Consider the following 21,235-nt stretch of genomic DNA (forward strand, 5'->3'; position numbering starts at 1 on the left):
GCAATGGAAAACCCATGTTAATAGGAGTTAAGTTGTGAAAGGCTCTTACCCGTAGTTGGATGTCCGCATGACACACGTGGGGGCAAGCCAAAACGAAAGTAAGTTACTAGGATCAATGCATAAATCAATGATCGCAACTCCACTGCCAAATCGATATGAGTTAGTCTGAGAAAGAGTGCATTGCTCGTAGCTGGATATCGCATGACACACATGGGGGCAAGCCAAAATGAAGGCAAGGCACCCGGATCAGCCCAAGGTCAGAAAAAAATAGCAATGAAGAAAATTTTTGTGCAAGGATAAAATCATTTGACACCCCGGAAGAAAATTTTCTTTTAAAATAAATCATGCGATGTTCCTGAATTTAGTAAAGTCTTTTTGAAAGTTAAGCTTGTAATCCCTAAGTCTAAGAAATATTTTAAGAAGAGATGAATACGACTTAAGAAAATTCTGGTATATAGGATTTGAATGAAGTATCCTTGAGAGATTTAGGAAAGAGAACTTTGCGGTTAACTTGCTAAAGGAATCTTTAGCTTATGCTTGAAGACAAGAATTGTTTAAATTTGGGGGTGTGATAACGGGCAGAAATGCACGTTATCATAGTACTAAGTTCTTAAACAATGTTGGATTGCGTTGATGAAATATGTTAAATTGCGTCCATTAAGCATAAATTCTATAATATTGCGGTCGCATGCATCGAACGCATTAGAGCATTTGATCTTTACATTTTTGGTGCAGAATATGAGTTAACACAATGCAGAGATTGCGATCATAAGAGTACATTGGTCGAGCGCAACTTCACCGCAAGACTTTGCATTGATCGTGCTCGTAAACATTCGCCCAAGAAGAATCACCACAATTTGGTCAGCGCAACATAGTAGGCACATCCAGGTGAAAGGACAATTAAGAGCGATAAGACAGAGAGCTGATGACAGTTGGATCCAAATTAAGTACCGGAAGCTTCAAGACAGAGAGAGGGCCGACACCTGTGGAAGCAGAAACATTTGTAGAACAGAATAGAGATTCAGTATAAAAAGCCTCGGTCAGTAAGAAATTGCTACCAGGCTCTCTACTTTTACTTTCCATTGTCATTTTGTACTCAACTCAGTTATAAGAATGGAATGTTTTTCTCTATATCTGTTCACTCCCTGTTATTTATGCATGAGTAGCTAGATTAGTTGAATGGGTTGAGAAGTAGTTAGCGAGCATAACGAGGAAATCTTAATCTTTGCGATTATCTTGTTTATGTATGCTTCATTCGTCTATTAGAGGTACTCGGGAGGGTAGTCTAAAGACGGGATCTAGACTTGGGAAGGTCAGGTCAGAATCTAGGTTTGGAAGAACTAGATTAGAACACATAAATGGGAGATAGGCGCTTAGAAATGAGCACTATTGTTATTAACGCATCGCATGCATCTTAGCAATAAGATAAGATTGTATGCGGTCACCTTGCTTTCATGCATTTTGCATCAACGCATAGAACAAGAGTATAGACTTAGGGATAAGCTCTATGGACATTTTGCATTCAATACATGCGTCCTAGGTTTAGGAGCATCGCATTTGCATTGGGAAATGACTTGCTATGCATGGTTGTAACATGATTGCAAGGTTTAACGCATTCCCGAGTAACGCTAGCTAACGATCTTTTCAACCCGTTCATCGCTTACTCATTGCATCTATCAACGAAACAACACACCCAAAACTTATTTATTTACTTGGTCACCACAAAGTTTTCATAAATATTACCAACATAACTTTTTTCACAAGTCCCTGTGTTCGACCCTGGATGTACCAGGAAACTCAGGGGAATTTACACTTGAATTCCGCTAGGGAAACTTGAGTGCACAACGCAATCCACCAACGCATATCATCCATATTTCCATTCATAAAATAACACATCACATACTGTATGCACATACAAGATTTATTTAATTATAACATACATAAAATGCATAAATAATTAAACACAGACTGATATGATTTTAGTTTTGGCATAAACAAGCAAACAGAAGACTAACTATTACAAACAACTTCAAAACCGTCTTTGAACAACTCGAACCGCTCCAAATCGAACCTAAGCATCCTGAACCAGACTGGATGAGTCTGAACGGGACCAACAAAGTCTGAAACAGACCAACCAAAACCTTTTAAGGCTGAACCAGATTGAACCTTCAGAAAACCGGTCGAACTGGCTACTCTCGGTCCAACCTTAAAGTCTTGCTAAGGCCGATCGTGTAGCGCTGCAGGCAATTGTCTAACACCATCGCCTTGTGTTGAGAAGAGGTACATGATCGCTTAGTGTCGTCTGTCTATCGCATAGAGTAATCGTTTAGCTCTTGGGTATAACTAAACGATCTCTTAACACCATTGCCTAGCGCTCCATGTCATCGTTTAGTGTTTGCCACAACTAAACGATCGCTTAGCTCTATCGTATAGAACATCATCGTGTCGTTCAACATCGTAGCTAAACGATCATTTAGTTCCATCATATAGAAACTTCAACGCATTCCTTAGCACCGCATCTACACGATTACTCAGCACCCGCATCTAGACAATCGCTCAGCATTATCGCATAGCACTTCATCGTATTGCTTATCACGCACCACAGCTACACGATCGTGTAGTGCCATCATATAGCAAATCCAACGTGTCGTTTAGTTCCCACGCAAAAGTTAAACGATCGCATAGTGCTATCGTATAGCATATCAATGCATCGTCTAGCTTCCGTAGGTACACGATCGCTTAGCGTCCATCATCACAACGACCAACACCCATTGCTATATGATCGTCTAGCTTTTCTTCACATCATGTAACGCCTGGAACTAGACGATCGCTTAGTAACTGAACCTTAGCAACGATTTTGAGCAAAAGATGAAAAACTAGAACAGTAGCTCAACCTCCTTCACTTGTTTCTTCAATTACATCTTAATTTCAACTCTAATGACCCCAAATAAATTATAGAATCTTGGAAAGCTCATCAAATAAGAGCCAATTACAAATTTAAATGAGAAATTAAAGAGAATTAAAATGCCAAAACTCATAAAACTATATCAGTGCATCAATTTCATATTTCTCATATAAAACACCCACCAAATCAAAATTAAACCAAATTGAATGCTTATCTAATGCTCTGATACCAATTGTAGAAATGTATCAGCAACAGCGGAAGCAACAAAGATCATTTAAGCACTTTAATTTATTATTTTTGGCAAAATATAAAGCATGTTGTTGCAGAAAACAAGTGGGTTTCATGACATACCTTTGTAGAACCTCTTTAAATCACGATCTCCATCTGCAATCTTCTCCAAATCTTGTTGCAAACCACCTCAAGATCTTCCTTATTCTCTTGGTGCTTTAAATTGAGTTGTGGGACACAAAACAAGCTGAATCAAGAGATGATGGAGAATTGCTCACGACAACAATCTTGTTGAATAACACTTTCTTCAGCACGAATTACTAAAATTCTTTCTTGATTGCATGTCTCAAATTCACTCTAATCTTTTCAATATATTGCAGATCATCATGTAAGGAAGAGAGTTGCATGAATTGCAGCTCATGCTTGGAGTTAATGAAAAAGAAGAAATGGAAAATGTGTGAGCGTGAAGAAGATGGATAATGGAAAAACTTGTTTTTCCATTCGTGTATTGTTTTTTTTTTTCAATTTTCCAATTTTATTTCAAAATCAAAACTTGATTTTTTAAAATCCATTTTGATTTTAAAACTGAAAATTTAATTTTAGATAATTAATTTTTAAATAAAACTAATTTAATTTAATATCGAATATTAAATTAATTTTTACACACATCCATCTTTGTATATTTAAATATAAATTCTCCTATTACATTTAATTCTCAAATTAAACATGTAATTATATCTCATATAATTATTAATTCCCTTAATTCTAATTTGAACGTTTCAAATCAACTTATCATGTTATTCTAGAGCTAGTCCAATACGAGCTAGTAGGGGGGCCTCGCGGACCTACAGATCATAGGCTCCAACGATCCGAGATTAATTGGTTAAACTCATTAAACCAGATTAATCCTCATTCGTTAACTAATGGGTCACTCCACTAAAGCCCATAGTTGCACTCCCCTTGTTGTAGATATATTATGTCTACATGATTTAACCATAATCAACAAATCGACCTTTCACAGGTTGTTCATAATAATGGTTAGATTAAATATCTATTTTACCCCCGAGATTATGTCTTGTTCCTCAAGTTCCTACTGATCTTCTAATGAACAACTGGTTTGTGATCCAATCACTAAACCAAACTCTCTCAACCCAGTGAGAAGGTGGTGCCCCTTGTTCAAGACCTGGATTCAGTACTTGAGAGAACAACCTTTCTCCTATCCCTAAATTAGGAGGCGGGAACTCCGTCTTGTACCCTATGTCCCCAGCTATCTATTAAGTCTTACTTTTGAAATGGGAGGCTTATTGAGTCGGAACTGTTGAGCTAACCTTCATCTATGCAAATCTAAGGATAATCCCGAATAAACAGGAGTTCATAGTTAGCTCAGGATTAAGATCGAGTTACCTACGTTATCTAGGTGAAATAGTCAATCTTATACAGTAAACAGCGTTATAAAGTAAGAGTGACTTTCTCACCTGTTGTCATGTTGAAGTCTATTAGGATTCTCCTGTTCATAGCCACATTTTATGATTATGAAATATGGAAAATAGACGTCAAAACTACCTTTCTTAATGGTAATCTTGAGGAGACCATCTATATGACTCAACCAGAGGGGTTTGTAGTTCCAGATCAAGAGCAGAGTTTGCAAGCTTAATAGGTCCATTTATAGGCTAAAACAAGCATCTCGATCTTGGAACATCAGATTTGACACTGTTGTGAAGTCGTTTGGCTTTGACCAGAACGTTGATGAGTCTTGTGTTTACAAGAAGATCATTAACAACTCAATAGCTTTCATGGTACTGTATGTAGATGATATCCTACTCATTGGGAATGATGTAGGGTATCTGATTGACATTAAGAGTTGGCTAGTTGCCCAGTTTCAAATGAAAGATTTGGGCGAGGCACAATATATTATCGGGATCCAAATTATTCGGAATCGCAAGAACAAACGGTTATCCCTGTCTCAGGCATCATACATTAATCAAATGTTGATCAGGTACAAGGTGCAAGATTCCAAGAGGGGTTTGTTACCCTTCAGGCATGGAATCGTATTGTCTAAGGATCAGTTTCCTAAGACTCCTCAAAAGGTTGAAGAGATGAGACTGATTCCCTATGCTTCGACTATAGGAAGCTTAATGTATGCAATATTGTGTACCAGACTTGACATTTGCTATGCAGTAGGGATTGTAAGTCGGTATCAGTGCAATCCAAGATTTGATCATTGGACGGCAGTCAAGACGATCCTCAAGTATCTTCGGAGAATGAGGGACTACATGCTCGTGTATAGAGATAAGGATCTGATCCTTACAGGATACACAGACTCTGACTTTCAGACTGATAGAGATTTGCGCAAATCGACATCAGGGTCAATGTTCATTCTGAATGAAGAGGCTGCAGTATGACGAAACATCAAACAAGGATGCATCACAGACTCCACTATGGAAGCCGAATATGTAGCTGCTTGTGAAGCAGTTAAGAAGGCTATTTGGCTGAGAAAATTCCTTACAAATTTGGAAGTTGTTCCAAATATAGATTTGCCTATCACTCTTTATTGTGATAACAGCGGGGCTCTGAAAAATTCAAAGGAGCCTCGGAATCATCGTTGGTGCAAACAAATAGAGCGAAATTACCACTTGATCAGGGAGATTGTTCATCGCGGTGATGTGATAGTCAGGAAGATCGCATCAGAGCACAACGTTGCTGATCGCGTCAGGTCACCTGAAGAGTCTGGGTCTGCGGGACATGCGACATCTTGTCTAGGGAAAATGGGAGATGATACTGGGGTAGCCCTAGTTTATTATATATTGTACATGTATTTATCTTGTATTGTACATTAGTCTCCCGAGGCATTAGAAAAAGTGGGAGATTGTTGGGATTGGTGTCCTAATTCTCCTAGAGTCTCGTTGTTTGTAATGATACACATTGTTTGATGAATAAAATAACTATTATTTCATTTTGGCATTTACTCATATCTAATAAACAAAACTCCATGGTTATCTTATGTAAACTTAAGCATGTATATGTGATATAAAAGTGGATCATGACTTAAGTGATAACCAAAATAGGTCTATAGTATAAGAAGTTAAGGTGGGATACCTGATCCTGGTGACACTACGGATACGACCCGCTTTGTAAAGGTTTGCAAGTGTTGTAAACTAATACAAATGGTAGATCCTGACCATTCATGTGGAGACCTGCAAGCGGGGGTGTCCTATACAAAGAGTTTATATAAGATCGGATCACGAGATGGTTCGTCTCTGTATATAACTTCGTTGATACTGGAGACTTACATCTCATCTAAACGACTATAGGTGTCATAACCTCAATCCTGAGTGTTTTGGGAACTTCTGCCTTTGAGAGCGGTCCTTTGATTATTATGGGTGAGAGTGACCAGATTGCCAACTCAACATGTCTAACTTTTTGGGGACTTGTCTGATTTGGGAGCTGGGAACTTAGTTACACAAGATGGAATTCACTTCTTCCCCGAAGCAGGGATAAGTAGATAGATTGCTCCCTTGAGGGCTGATTCCAAGGCTTGAACATAGTGGCCACAACTTCTCTTTGAAAGAGAGAACTTAGTCATAGTAGGACTATGACTTATGTTCATTAGAGGAATCAGTGGTACTTAAGGAGTTAGATGTAACTACAGGGACTTAAAGGTTATTGGTCGAACTGTACTTACAAGCGATCTGTGAAGGGTTGTCGCACAGTTGATTGGTTAAGATGGACACATAATATATCTATAGTAAGAATAGTTCAGTTGTCGATCTTTAGTGGAGTGCCTGACAGTTAACAGATGGTAGATCTCGTGACTAAAGAGTTTAGTCAGTTATTCACGTACCGTTGGAGCTTCGAACTAACGGTTCATAAGGTCCCCTTGGTAGCTCAATAGATTCAAGTTGAGGATTAGTTCTTGGTATTGATTTGAAATGTTCAACTTGACAAGTGGTCATTCGATTATATATGATATGATCGGTATGGTGTATGAGATACATTAAGTGTCTGAAATAGAAAAACAGTTATGGTTTATATGTTTCATGAGATGAAATATTAAAACTATAAGTTATAAATATACTATGGTAAGTTGGTTATCATATGTATTTATAATAATATTAATTATTGGATAATTATATCTTTTTCTCTAATAACCAATTGAGTGGGAGGTTATTGGTAGTTTCATGGTAATCGTGAAATAAAAGGAAAAATGTTTTCCTAAATTTAGAAGGATTTGCAAAAGTTGTTGATTTGAGAATTCCATTCTTGGAAATTACTCACGGAAAGGTTGTCAAGTAAATAAGATTTACTAAACGAAAGCTTGGAGAGATTAGACGATCGTGGAGTGTTTCTATACGATAGACACTCAACTGGCCGATGAGCTAAACGATCGTGCAGCTTCAACTAAACGATTGTATAGCGTTTGTTAAACGATTAGGCATCGTCTATACGATAAAAACTGTTATCTCCCACTTGCTCAATCGTTTACACGACTGTTCTCCTCCGGTCTCATCCTCTAACCAAGTCCGCACAGAGCCCACACTCTGGACTCTCACACCGAGAATACCAAGGTAACGTTTGTGGTGGTGTCATACTCAACTTGAGACTAGTTGAGGTTCTGTGGTGGCTGTTCGTTGCGTTCGCTGTGTTCGAGTTCGCTGTGATCGTGCAGTATAGTGATTGAAGTGTTCGAGCATTCATGTTGCAGTCTTGCTGGTTATTCGAGTGTTCGTGGTCAAGGGTGTTGAAGATGAGTCTTCAAAAGTATGTGAATTTCGTCCCTTGATCGTATAGAAAACAAGTTGTAACTTCGCTTTATGCATAGCCTGTTATTTCCGTTTTGTGATTGTAATTGTGTTGTTCATATACGATTGAAATTTGAAACAATCCTTCCGCTGCTCATGGAAATCTTCATGTTCCGATTTCCTTCACATTCGTGGTAGTGTTCATACTTGTTCGAGGTTAATCTTGAAGAAGGTCTTCAAGGAGTTCGTGATTTGTTCGAGGGAAAATGTGAAGAAAATGTCTTCAAAGGTGAGGTTTCTTGAAACCCTTTCTATAGCATGCTATAATTTAGAATTAAATGCATATCTTGTTTACTGTAAACTTTGTATTCAATAAAAATGGAATTTGATCGATTCGCTTTCACTCAAGGTTCTCTCCCATTAGAGTTCCTTCACAATCCTCAGTTAAGACAATGTTGAGGTCATTAACCACGAAATACGTTTTAATTGAATCTTTCCACATTGAATAATTAAAAATGGTCAAATTACTATAGGTAAATAACGGAAAAATATTATTTGACATATTTGTTGAAAAGAAACAAATTGATTTACATTAGATTTTAGCATTACTCTAAAACATCCAATCAATTTTAGCAAAAACTAAATAAACCCCATATAACATCTATTGTTTTTTTCAATGATGCTTCAGATTTAGGATAAAAGCTACCGAAGTGTAGCCAATTATCCCTTCACTAAACTGAAACATTCTCAACCAATTATTACACCAAAATAACTTTTATTCCTAAAACAATCAGTCATAATTGATTTAGTCAAGAAATCATTACTAGTTTAACAATTTTTAGTAAGTGTGACCCTTCATTTTAGACCCTAAAGTTCCGCCCCAATAAGCCAACCGAAGGGAAAAATCGATTGGGACAAATACTAAAGTGATCTTATCTATATCTGGAGTTCGCCTTGATATTGACCTAATGCCTAAACCACCCAAAGGGAGACGCTCTTAAGGCGCCTCGAGGCCGTGCAATAAGATCTCAATTGCAAACTAGTAAAGGAGACCATAGGACATGTTGACACACATCCCTCTCCCACTTACTATAAATACTCTCTACATTCACCTTGATATTGACCCATGCAAACACCATCCAAAGGGGAACACTCCCAAGGGGCTTCGAGGCCAAGCAGGCGCCTCGAGGCCAAACATGAGTCTCACAGTGTGAAAATTAAGGGAGAAACGTGAGTGAAAAATTGACATATCATATCGTATACATCTTTTTCCTCCCACTGAGTATTTAATTAACTTAGAAAAATACAGCTAATTATTTTTACTAAGTGACGGTTTAAGTTGTCCAAAAGTAATACTTACTTTGGATAGTTAAACAATTTTGATTAATGTTCGTTAAACACTTTAACAAACCTTAATCAACAATTACATGCTTGTAGCAAATCTATCTAATTCAACTTTCTAAGTTAGTTCCCAACACAAACTTAAATACCCCAACCTAGATAGAACTAGTCTTATACAAAAGGTCTCTTATAGATACATTTATTACAAATTTAATCTTTTATTAAAACCAATTTAATCCTATTAAACTGATTAAAAAGATTAAACTAATTTTCAATCTCATTAGAAATTTGTGATTGAATCATATTTTAAAACTATTTTAAAAGATGATTTTAACATAAGGTTTGTATGCAATTCTGAACTAATAATTTTAATTTCTATTTCATTTAATTATAGCTTTTATAAAATAAATGAAATGAATTAAAATCATACATTGTATCGAATGACATACTTTATAAAATTATAACATTTATAAGATTATCTAAAATTGTGTCATGCATCATGCAATTCCCATTTAATTACTAAACATACCTAACGCTTATATATTGAAGTAATGAAATTATTAATAACATACATTCAAACATACATCCATATTATCTATTATAACTCTTATAATAAAAATGATGCATGTATATATTATTAATACATGCAACCATATAGTATAACACTTATATTATATGATACATAAGCATGCTGTAGAATTAAATCATGTAACTATATTATAACATTTATAATATAAATGATGCAAGAATAATGCATAACCTATGGTGAGATTTTTACTATATGACATACATTATGTCATATATAAAATAATTAAACCATACATCATATACATAATTTAAACAACAATTATGGATCAAGATTGTACTCCTAAAGTATTAATTAAATTAATATAACATTTATAGTAATTTAATTAATAAAAAACTATTACATTCAAAATAGTTAAATCTGTTCAAAACAAGTGAACCGGCCCTTGAACCGCACGAACCATACCGCTCAACCTCTGAACCACCCTTGAACTACTCGAACCAAGCGAACCGAACACAAACCAATCAAGCTACGAACCAAACCGCGTGCGAACCAGAAAATTTGTTAAGTCTCGAAGTGTTGCAATATTCTGTTCTAGCATTGCAACGCTATGAAAAAAATTTCGTTCCGCCTCATCGCAACATTGCAATGCTGCGGTACAGCCTGTACTGTACAGCCGCAATCTCCTTCAAATTTCCTCCATTTTTGACCTCGTTTTCTCTAGATACTCATCGGGAACAGCACGAGTGACTAAAACACAATAAAATACAAACTCGATAGCATTTAATACCCAAAACAATGGGCCCTTACAAATCAAATTTGTAAACATAAAGCTGTAAAACTAAAGCTAATCCTGAAATGTCCAAAATTGCAAACCATTCAAAAAATCATTAGAATGCACCCACCATAACTCTATAAAACAATTCTGAAAAAAATTTAAAAAAATGGGACCAAAACCGTCCACTCTAATACCAATTGAAGGAACCTGTGAAGACTCCGCAACGAAAATGTGGGGATCGGTCCCAATTTTGTTTTTCACAGAATCACAAAATTTTACAAAACAGAACAAATTATGCATTAACAAAATATTACAGCATGCTTTGGAGGGAATTAAGAAAAGAAAAGAGGACTTACCTTGAAGCCAATCTTCTTCGCGTAGTCTCTCGATCCGATCACGAACGTTTCGAACTTCGATCCGAAATCCCAAAATGGGCACCACTACTAGAGAATTTTATGTATTCTGTTGGGATTGAAAATTCAAGCAAAAGTTGCGAGCTTTGCTTGAATTTTAGAAAGGGAGGAAAGGAAGAGAGGAGGGAGAAGAAAACTTGCTTTTCTTCTATGTTTTTCCAGGGAGATGAACCAGAGAGAGTTCTCTGTTTCAAAAAACAGAAATTGTGGAAGAAGAAAACCGAACCACCACACATCCACGTTATGGTTGAGAAAGTTAAGGAGATGGAGTTGTAACTCCCTCCCTTTAATTAATAATTATATATATATATACACACACTATATGTTATATCAAATATGTAAATCTCTATTATTAACGGCGCTATATAATGAGACTAGTCATTTCGTAGTCTGATCTTATACAAACTCTAGGATACCCCGCTCACATGTCTCCACATGAATGATCAGGATCAGATCATTTGTAGTACTTTACAACACTTGTAACATCTACAATGCAGGTCGTATCCATAGTGTTACCATGATAAGGTACCCAGCCTTATCCATCTACTACAAACCGTTCAGGTTATCATTTAAAAATGATTCACCTATGTATCTCTACATACATGTTTAAATTATATAAAATAATTAAGATCTTAGTTCGTTTGATTGAATGTATACTCATAAAATAACAATTATTTTATTAATAATAATTTTTTTATACAATGTTTACAAACTACGAGAATACAATAGAGATTTCAGGACGATCCCAACACAACTGTCTATAGTCATAATTTTTTCAAGTCTTTTCATTAAAGTTCTTTACCACATTTTTCCATCCAATTTTATTTAAATGACAATTAGACCTGTTCCCATTTAAAGTTTCGCCAACACACTTGTATTAATGTATTAAGAGTGGTATCGTCCCAAATAGCTTTTATGTGCTTATCTTTTTCATCACTAAGAATTATATTTTTAGACATTCTAAAAGAAAAAGGGAGTAAATTCATTCTTCAAACAAAACTTTGACAGGAACAAATATAAAAGAAAAGACAAAAAAAGATACATTTTCCTATATTAGCAACATAATGCAACATGAAATAAACTTAAAAATAATGTGGAAATAAATGGAGGTAGCCAGAGCAATGACACATAATTGGCCAAAGCAATGACAAAAAATTAAACTTAAGAATCAAGCCACGTTATACACTAGCTGATGTGGTTTCCCATATGACACCTAATATTCAAAAGAAAGGACTTGGAAAGTGCTCATAACTTCTAATTTACCTAAAAATCTGCATTAATCAAACCTTTATCAACTTTGAACTCTTATCTGCAAAACATGTGCCAAACAATGGTAGGGTACTATTTTTTCTTGGTATTTTTTTATTTGATATTGTATATCTGCAGGATATTGAATTATTGTTTCTTGGATGGACTACATTTATCAACTCATTTTCTTCCCAATATCTACGTTTCTAATATGATTGGAATCATTGTGTCTAACTACATTCTTTTGTCTTTACCTTATAATGCCATGTTTTTAGTTTCTTTCCAATTGTACGATCTTAAGCAGCAAGGTTTCATAGAGAGACAAGAGGTAAAACTTTGTTCCTTGCCCTGAACTTCTCTACCTGTCATTATTTAATATTTCTGCTTACTTCTTGAAAGTTTGATGAACTTACTTATCGGTTTCGAAACGGATGTTCTCTTTCAACGAGGACATTCCAACACAATTCAACAAGGATAGAGGACCTGAATCGTCTTTGATAAGAATTAGGTAATACCCTTTTGAATTTGATCAATGTTTTAGAGAGGTAGCTTCTAACCATTGAATCTTAGCTTTGGTTAATTTTTTATAGATCCAAAACAGGTGGTCTTCGAGAATATGCTAAAAAGAGACTCATCATTATCTACTTCAATGAAACCAAAATTTTATGCACAAATGCCACCTTTGCACATGCAAACTACCTCAAAAAACCTTTCCCACCTCGTAGAAACCAAAAAATTGAAAGGTGGAAAATTAGTATGCACAAACAGTCATCAAAATTCTAAAACATAGTTCAATTTTAATCCCTCCAATCTAGACAAAATTTCAACAACCCTTCTAACCGAAATCACCCAGAAAAAAGTCAGAGCAACCCCTTTTTTTCTCAAATGGCAATCAAGCTCCCAACTCCGACAGCAAAACTTTAACAAATTATTAAGGAATCACAAAAAAAGCCAATGGAACGAAGAGATTCTTTTGAGACCGAAAAACCAGTAAACGAAGAGATCCTTCCAAGGACTGTTTTCCTCAGCTTTTTCAAATTGTTTCATCTCTAAAGGGCGTGTCAATGATCTTTTGAACGTTTTCTTCACATACCCATTCCTCAAAACTTTACCAACAATCAACCAGAGTCAACCACGCGATTGGATCAAGAATTTCGAAAAGCTACGATCTCTTGAATTGACCAAATTCTAAGGCAAATAGAAGAAACAATAGAAAATTTTGTCAAACACATTCACAACACCAACGAAACCACACATTAAGAACCAAATTCCAGATCAAAATCAACCCTAAACCCTAAAATTCACATAAACATTTTAACAAACATGTTCTAGGTAGCAATCAACAAGTGAGATTTAGTAACTCAAGATTCCAAAAAAAACCCACTCCGATTCTTCCACAAACAACCGGATGCTTTCAATAAAAATAACAGAATAGACCATAAAAAATAACGAAAAACTCAAGACTATTACAAAATCATACAAATAAATACCTGGAATGATGAGGATAGAAGGAAAAGAGACAATGGAAGCTTCTGGAACTACGAGGATGAAGAAGATCGTTGAGAGGCCATCAAAGTTGTTGGACCGGTGAGGATGGAGAGCTTCTTGAGAGGAAGTTGAAGCTGCTGTATGAGGAGGGAGAAAGACCTGAGAGAGATGATAGTTTGATGCTTAAATATAGGGGTATTTTAGGTATTTCAAAAACTACATAAAATAAGGAGAAATTTTGCTGGTGATTCTCGGTTAATCATCTTTTACACAATCACCATCCAACTGATATTTCATAAATCAATTTTTAGTGATTTTAGATTTTTTGAAAATCAATTTTATTAGATTGCCAAACACCATCATTTTATGTAAAATTTATTTTAGCAAGAAAAAAAGTGATTTTGGTCATGCCAAAATCACTTCAAAACACAATCTAAAAAAGTTGAAACAGACTCTAATCCATTTTTAGAAGTTGAGTCTCACTCCGCAGATGTGAAGTTTTATTTGAAGAGTAAGGGTGTTGGTGAGGTAACACCTATGAAGACTCCATTAATAAAGGATGGAGGTGAATCCAAGTCGAAATCACAAGCAGATGCAGGGAAGGAGACAAGGGACAAGGCACGAGCCTCTAGCTCGAAAGAGGGTGAGGCATCCAGTAGAGTTACAAAGACACTGGTATTAAAAGATGAAAAGGCTCTAAGTACTCTGATCTTGCGCTATATGTTCCTTTATCGAGGCTCAAGGAGGGTGAGTCACCTTTTACGGAGTGCTCAAAAGGCTTGAAGGTTGGGGATATTGAAATCTGAAAAGAAAGTTTTGTTACACCACTCACGTCGATAACGAAACAAAAAATGCATGAACCTAAGGAAGACTTGACAAAGGTAAATATGCCCGAAACACGAAGAAAATGGGTTCGGTCCTAAAGCTTACAAATTGTTGGCAAAAGCAGGGTATGACTAAAGGAAATCTAAATATAGAGATCCCATGAGCGGAAGCAGATCGTTCCAAATACCATTAAGAAATAATATAAAACAATTATAGTCTAAACGGAAATGATTATGTATAATAAGTAAATTACAAGCATGCTTCTTAAAAGAATGAACAAGGGATAGAATATGCAAACCTTTTGAAGAACTCTTTCTTCAAGTATCCCTCGATCAATCTCCAATGCACCCAAAGAAGTACTCAAACGCAACGAACAGAACAGCCAATAGCACGAACTGATGAATCCTCGATCAATATCGAGTCCAACTTGATCCTCGACCCTCGAATTGAACAGGAACACCACCACAAGAGTTACCTTGGTATTCTCGATATGAGAATCCAGGAGTTGTGGGCTCTGTGTGACTTTGGATAGAGAAATTCAGAAGGTAGACGATCTAGTAAGTGGGAGATGGGTGAAGTGTATTGTATAGACTAGATACTCAATTGTTTAGTAAGATGAAACCTATCGTATAGACTTTACTACTCGATCGTGTAGCAACGAGTGAGCGAGTAACTATCGTATAGTCTACTCAGAACTCGATCGTGTAGGCTGTGAGACACTATCGTTTAGTAAAACACTTTTACTCAATAGTTACTTCTTTTGTCAAATGACACAAATGAATCAACCACTAATTTTGGAAAACTATTTTCCTTTTATCTCACAGTTACCATAACTTTCAATAACCTCCCACTCAATCGATTATTAAAGAAAAAGAATAATTATCATATAATTAATATATTATAAATAAATATGATAACCAAAAGGATATATTATAAATAAATATGATAACCAACTTATCATATTATATTTATAACCTATAATTTTAATATTTCATTATACGAAACATATAAACCATAGTTCTTTTTCTATGTTATGGTATTTAATATAAATCATATTTATATTAATTCCTCCAATTAATGTATCTAATACATCATATCAATTATATCACATATAATTGAATTAATTTAATTATATCACATATAACTAAATTTCCTCTTTTTAATTTGAACACTTCAAACTAACCCAAATTCTTATTCCCAACTTGAACCCATTGAGCCAAGGGGACCTTATGGACCTATAGCTTGAAGCTCCAACGGTATGTGAATAACTGACTAAACTTTTTAATCACGAGATCCACCATCTGTTAACTATTGGTCACTCCATTAAAGATCGATAGCTGCACTCTTCGCACTACAGATATATTTTTGTGTCCATATGACCAATCAACGATGCGATGACCCTTCACAAATCATTCGTAAGTACAGTTAGGCTAATTCACCGTTTTGTCCCATGTAGTTACATTTAACTCTCACTGATTTCTAATAAAAAATAAGTCATAGTTCTACTATGACTAAGTCCTCTTAGGCCAGGAGAGGGTGTGGTCACTATGTTCAAGACTCGAAATCAGCCCTTAAGGGAGCAATTTATCTACTAACCCCTACTTTGGGGAAGGAGTGAATTTCGTCTTGTGTAGTTGAGTTCTCAACTCCCCAATCAGATGAATCCCCCAAAATGGTAGGCTTGTTGAGTTGGCAATCTGGCCACTCTCACCCTTACAAATCAAAGGATCGCCCTCAGGAGCAGGAGTTCCCAACACATTCAGGATTAAGGTCATGTCACCTATGGTCATCCTAGTGAAATATAAGTCTCAATTATCAATGGCGTTATATAAAGAGACTAATCATTTTGTGGTCCAGTCTTATACAAACTCTTTGTATAGGATACCCCCGCTCGCATGTCTCCATATGAATGGTCAGGATCAAACCATTTATAGCACTTTACAACACTTGTAACATCTACAAAGCGGGTCGTATCCACAGTGTCACCAGGATAAGGTATCCCTCCTTTATCCTTATACTACAGACCATTTAGGTTATTACTTAAGGCATGATCCACTTGTATGCCTCCACATACATGCTTAAGTTACATGAAATAACCACAGATTTTAGTTTATTGGATTGAGTAAATGCTTATAAAATAACACTTATTTTATTAATAACAATATGTTCACAAAGTGTTTACAAACTACGAGACTACCAGGAGAATTAGGATACCAATCCCAACAATGACTTCACAACTCACAACGAATTTAAGAGTTTGAGCATTTATGAGCGACCCGAGCTTTCTTCGACCCAGAAGAAGCTTTTGCGAGAGAGGCATGCTATACTTGCATCGAGAAAGGGACTTGGATATAAGTTGTCAGAGCCTTGCATAAGCAGAATGACGAAGGAAAAGGTGGTCAACAGAAATTATATAACTGCAGAAGAATTTGATGATGTAGGAGAAAAAGAGGGCGAGGATAAAAAAAACCTTAGCCTTCGATCGCATCAGATCACTTGTTATGCACGCTTTGATCTTTGAAAGATTGAGCATGATGGAAGTAGAGAGAGAAAATTTACGCACGACCCTTGGCTCTAGCTAACACTTAACCTTTCGAAGGTTGATTTTGCCTTACAAAAGGGAAGAGGAAATTGTCTGTCAATGTCTGGTAGTGAGTCGACCATCAACCTTTGAAAGATTAGATACAATTTTAATGAAAAGTGAAAGAAAATCCCGTGTGTCCATTTTTTATCACCTTATGTGTGAGGGTGTTAAGGATCACTTTAGCAAGCGTGTCTCCAGTGAGATAAAGGGTAAATGAGAAACTCGTAATGTCGTCCCCAATATAACCATAAGGAAGAAGAAGCTGATATTTTGCACGTAAGCTGATATTTTGCATGTCAATTTGGCGGTGCCTCAGCCATAAAGATACCGAAAGTCCATTAGGTGAGAAATCATCTTGTGAGGCAAGAAGTGACAGGGAACTTCATAGTACTGTTCCTTCACGAATGAAGAGAAAAACCTTCATTACTCTCAACATAAGTGAAAGTTTACTGAAGGTGAAGAGGCGCGACATTGTCTTCACTAACCCTAAAAATGGAAGCTTAGTGCATGAGAAAGGTGAAATTTAATGTCACCACATTACCATCATTGAAGATTCCAAAGATGAAATGACTGAAGAGGAGGTGGAAGATGCTCCACGAGGTTTGGAGAATAGTGGTTAATCCATGGTGGACGAACTCAAAAAGGTGAATCTTGGCACAGTAGAGGAACCACACCCGACTTTCATTAGCGCATCTCTCTCTGAAGAGGAAGAAGACAAATATATGAGTTTACTTACTGAACATAAGGACGTTTTCACTTGCTCATAAAAAGAGATGTCAGGGCTTGATTCGAAGGTAGCAGTCCACCATCTTGCAATCAAACATGGGTGTCGACCAATTAAGCAAGCTCAATGACGCTTTCGACCAAAACTTATTTCTCAGATTAAAGTTAAAGTTAATAAGTTAATTGAAGCAAGGTTTATTAGTAAAGTTAAATACCCAACGTGGGTAGCCAACATTGTCCCTGTTAGAAAGAAGAACGGACAGTTTCGTCTTTGCATAGATTTTCATGATCTAAACAATATATGCACGAAAGATGATTTTTCATTGCCCATCACAGAGTGCATGGTTGATGCAACAATAGAGTATGAGGACCTATCCTTTATGAATGAATCTTCTGGGTATAACCAAATACAGCTTTCGCTGATGAGGAAATGACGGCCTTTTGGACTCCAAAAGGAATATACAATTACAAGGTGATACCCTTCAGGTTGAAGAATGTTGACGCCACTTACCAACGAGCCATGCAGAAAGTGTTTGATGATGTGTTGCACAGACATGTAGAGTGCTATGTTGATAATTTTGTGATCAAGTCCAAGAAACGACAAGATCATTTGAAGGATCTGAAAATTATGTTTAATAGTGTATGAAAATACCAGTTGAGGATGAACCTTCTTAAGTGCGTGTTTGGTGTAACCTTAGGGAAGTTTCTTGGTTTCATTGTAAGAAATCGAGGGATTGAGGTAGATCAATCCAAGATCGATGTCGAGGCCAAAGAATTTACGTGAGTTACGAAGTCTTCAGGGGCATCTGGCTTACATTTGAAGGTTTATTTCCAACTTGGCTGGTCAATGTCAACCTTTTCAAAGACTGACGAGAAAAGGAGAAAATTTTGAATGGGATGAGGCCTGCCAGAATGCTTTTTATAGCATAAAGAGATACTTTCTTAGTCCCCCTGTCCTATGCGCTCTTGTAGTAGGCAAGTCATTGATATTGTATATTATCACGCAGGAAAGATCATTGGGGGAATTGTTGGCGCAAGAAGAAGAGAAAAGAAAGGTGCATGCTCTCTATTATCTAAGTAGGACTTTAACCGGAGCTAAAATCAATTACTCTCCTATAACATGCCCTGCACTCTTCTTTGCAATCGACAAGCTAAGACACTATATCAAAGTTAGAAAACATGCCCTGCATTTGTACGAAAAGTTAAAAAACTCATCAGAAGAGATTCCATTATTATACTCACTTGACTCTTCTCGTCTATGACAACCCCGTTTGCCTCCACTGTATTGAAGTGGACCATCATGTCTAGGACATATTCTCTAACAAAGTCCCCCTCCTTCATACGAAAATTGTAAATGTATTTAATAGCATCTTATCGTGCCGATGAGGATGGTTGTCCAAACATCCCTTGCAACGACTCCATGATCTCTCTTATAGTGACCATGGTTCCATGCTTTTTGTTAAGCACATCAGATATGCTTGCCAAAATATAGGCTTTGGCTTTTTCATTAGCCCGAGCCCATCTGTCATAGATATCCCTAGCATTTTGGGTTGCGTTAGGATTGGGAAGAAGAGGATGTTCCTCCAACGAATCTCAGATCATCAACTACTAGTATTGTATTTATGTTTGACTTCCAATTTGAATAAACCTCTCCATTGAATTTATCTGAGGCAAAGAGTTGTATAATTGAGTTTGACATGCTGAAACATAAACAAATTCTATGAGTAAATTTCATCTAAATCCAATTTTAGCAAAAGTAATAAAGTATCCATATTTCTTTATTTATTTACAACGATACTTTAGTGAGTCAAAATAGATTCTACCGAGGGGCAGTCAAATACTTCTTCAATAAAGCAAGACATTCATGACCAAATACTATATCTAAAATAACTCTTATTCCTATAGTCATTTAGTTATCGTTTTCAATCAAGAACTTACTGATGCTTAGTAACTCTTGTAAGCGTGACCCTCCATTTTTCAGATTTCAAAGAACGGTATGAATATTCCCTCGAATAGGAAGACAATGTTCAAGCCAAAACTAAGACACCTTATTCATTTATGAAGTTTGGGTTGTTTCGAATCCTATGTTACAACCCTCCGAGGGGATCGCCGTAAAAATGACTAGCTAGTGCCACCTAAATACGACAATAGGTGCAACATAGGAATCTCACTGTTCAAGCTAATGGAAGAGACCGTAGAATATGTTGACACATTTCCTGCACCCACTTATGAACTACTTCCTCTATTCACCTTGATATTCACCCATGCAAACACTTTTCAAATGGAGCAGTTGCGATAAAAGCGATACGAAACCAAGCATGGATCTCACGGTGTGAACTCTTAGGGACATAAGAGCTAAAAATAATATATCATATATATTATTAATCTCCCACTGAAGTGTTCTAATTATTTGGGTATCTCTTGTACTTAAGTGTATTTTGGCTAAAAAACATCCTAAGTCTATGTGATTTATCCAAGTATAACATTTATATTTGGATTTAACCTACGATGTATAAGTGATAAAACCATTTTATTACCTCACATCACTTATGCATGCTCATAAAACCGGTTAATAATGCTCAGTAATTCGGCTAAAATCCCCAAGTAGAAGCTGTTACATAAACCATCAATTTAAGTATCTTCAGCTTTAGACAAGATTATAGACCGATTGAGTTTGTAACCGTGTTTTATAATATAACGACCTATTTTAACTATTAAACAAGTTGTTATTAAATCTAAGTAAGCATGCATCTTATCTTTGTTATAGATTTCAAATATCAATTTGACTTTAACATGAACTTAAGCATTCCACACATTAATATAATAATTATATTCATCTTATGAAACCCTACTCATGCATACTATATACATTAGAATCAATTTATAACATATATCAATGCATGAAACATGCTTTCATGCTTTCCTATGGTGGGATTCTAAATCTACATTATTGAGATTGGTGTCCTAATTCTCCCGGAGTCTCGTAGTTTATATTTTATACACATTGTTATGAATAAAATAAGAGTTATTTTATCTGGCATTTACTCATATCCAATAAACAAAGCTCCATGGTTATCGTATGTAAACTTCAACATGTATATGAGATATACAAGCGAATCATGCCTTAAGTGATAATCTAAATAGGTCTATAGTATAAGGATTAAGAAGGGATTTCTGATCCTGGTGACACTACGGATACGGCCTGCTTTGTAGAGGTACGTAAGTGTTGTGAACTACTACAGATGGTAGATCCTAACCATTCATGTGGAGACATGCGAGCGAGGATGTCCTATACAAAGAGTTTGTATAAGACCGGACCATGAGATGATTTGTCTCTGTATATGACGCCCTTGATACTGGAGACTTACATCTCACCTAAATGACTATAAGTGACATGACCTTAATCCTGAGTGTTTTGGGAACTCCTGCCTTTGAAG

At 36.1% G+C, this 21,235-nt stretch overlaps 2 long non-coding RNA genes across 2 annotated transcripts; both read right to left on the reverse strand.

Annotated features, from left to right (window-relative positions):
* Positions 1-10,063: 10,063 nt before the first annotated feature.
* Positions 10,064-11,324, reverse strand: LOC120067043. Its single transcript, XR_005478909.1, has 2 exons — positions 10,874-11,324; positions 10,064-10,489 (listed from the first exon to the last, which is right to left on the reverse strand). It is a non-coding gene; the product is annotated as an uncharacterized LOC120067043 (long non-coding RNA).
* A 1,611-nt stretch (positions 11,325-12,935) lies between these two features.
* On the reverse strand, positions 12,936-13,892 carry LOC120067044. The gene is made up of 2 exons (XR_005478910.1): positions 13,669-13,892; positions 12,936-13,366 (listed from the first exon to the last, which is right to left on the reverse strand). It is a non-coding gene; the product is annotated as an uncharacterized LOC120067044 (long non-coding RNA).
* Positions 13,893-21,235: the final 7,343 nt, after the last annotated feature.

This window comes from Benincasa hispida, chromosome 12, assembly GCF_009727055.1.
Source record: "Benincasa hispida cultivar B227 chromosome 12, ASM972705v1, whole genome shotgun sequence".
NCBI lineage: Eukaryota > Viridiplantae > Streptophyta > Magnoliopsida > Cucurbitales > Cucurbitaceae > Benincasa > Benincasa hispida.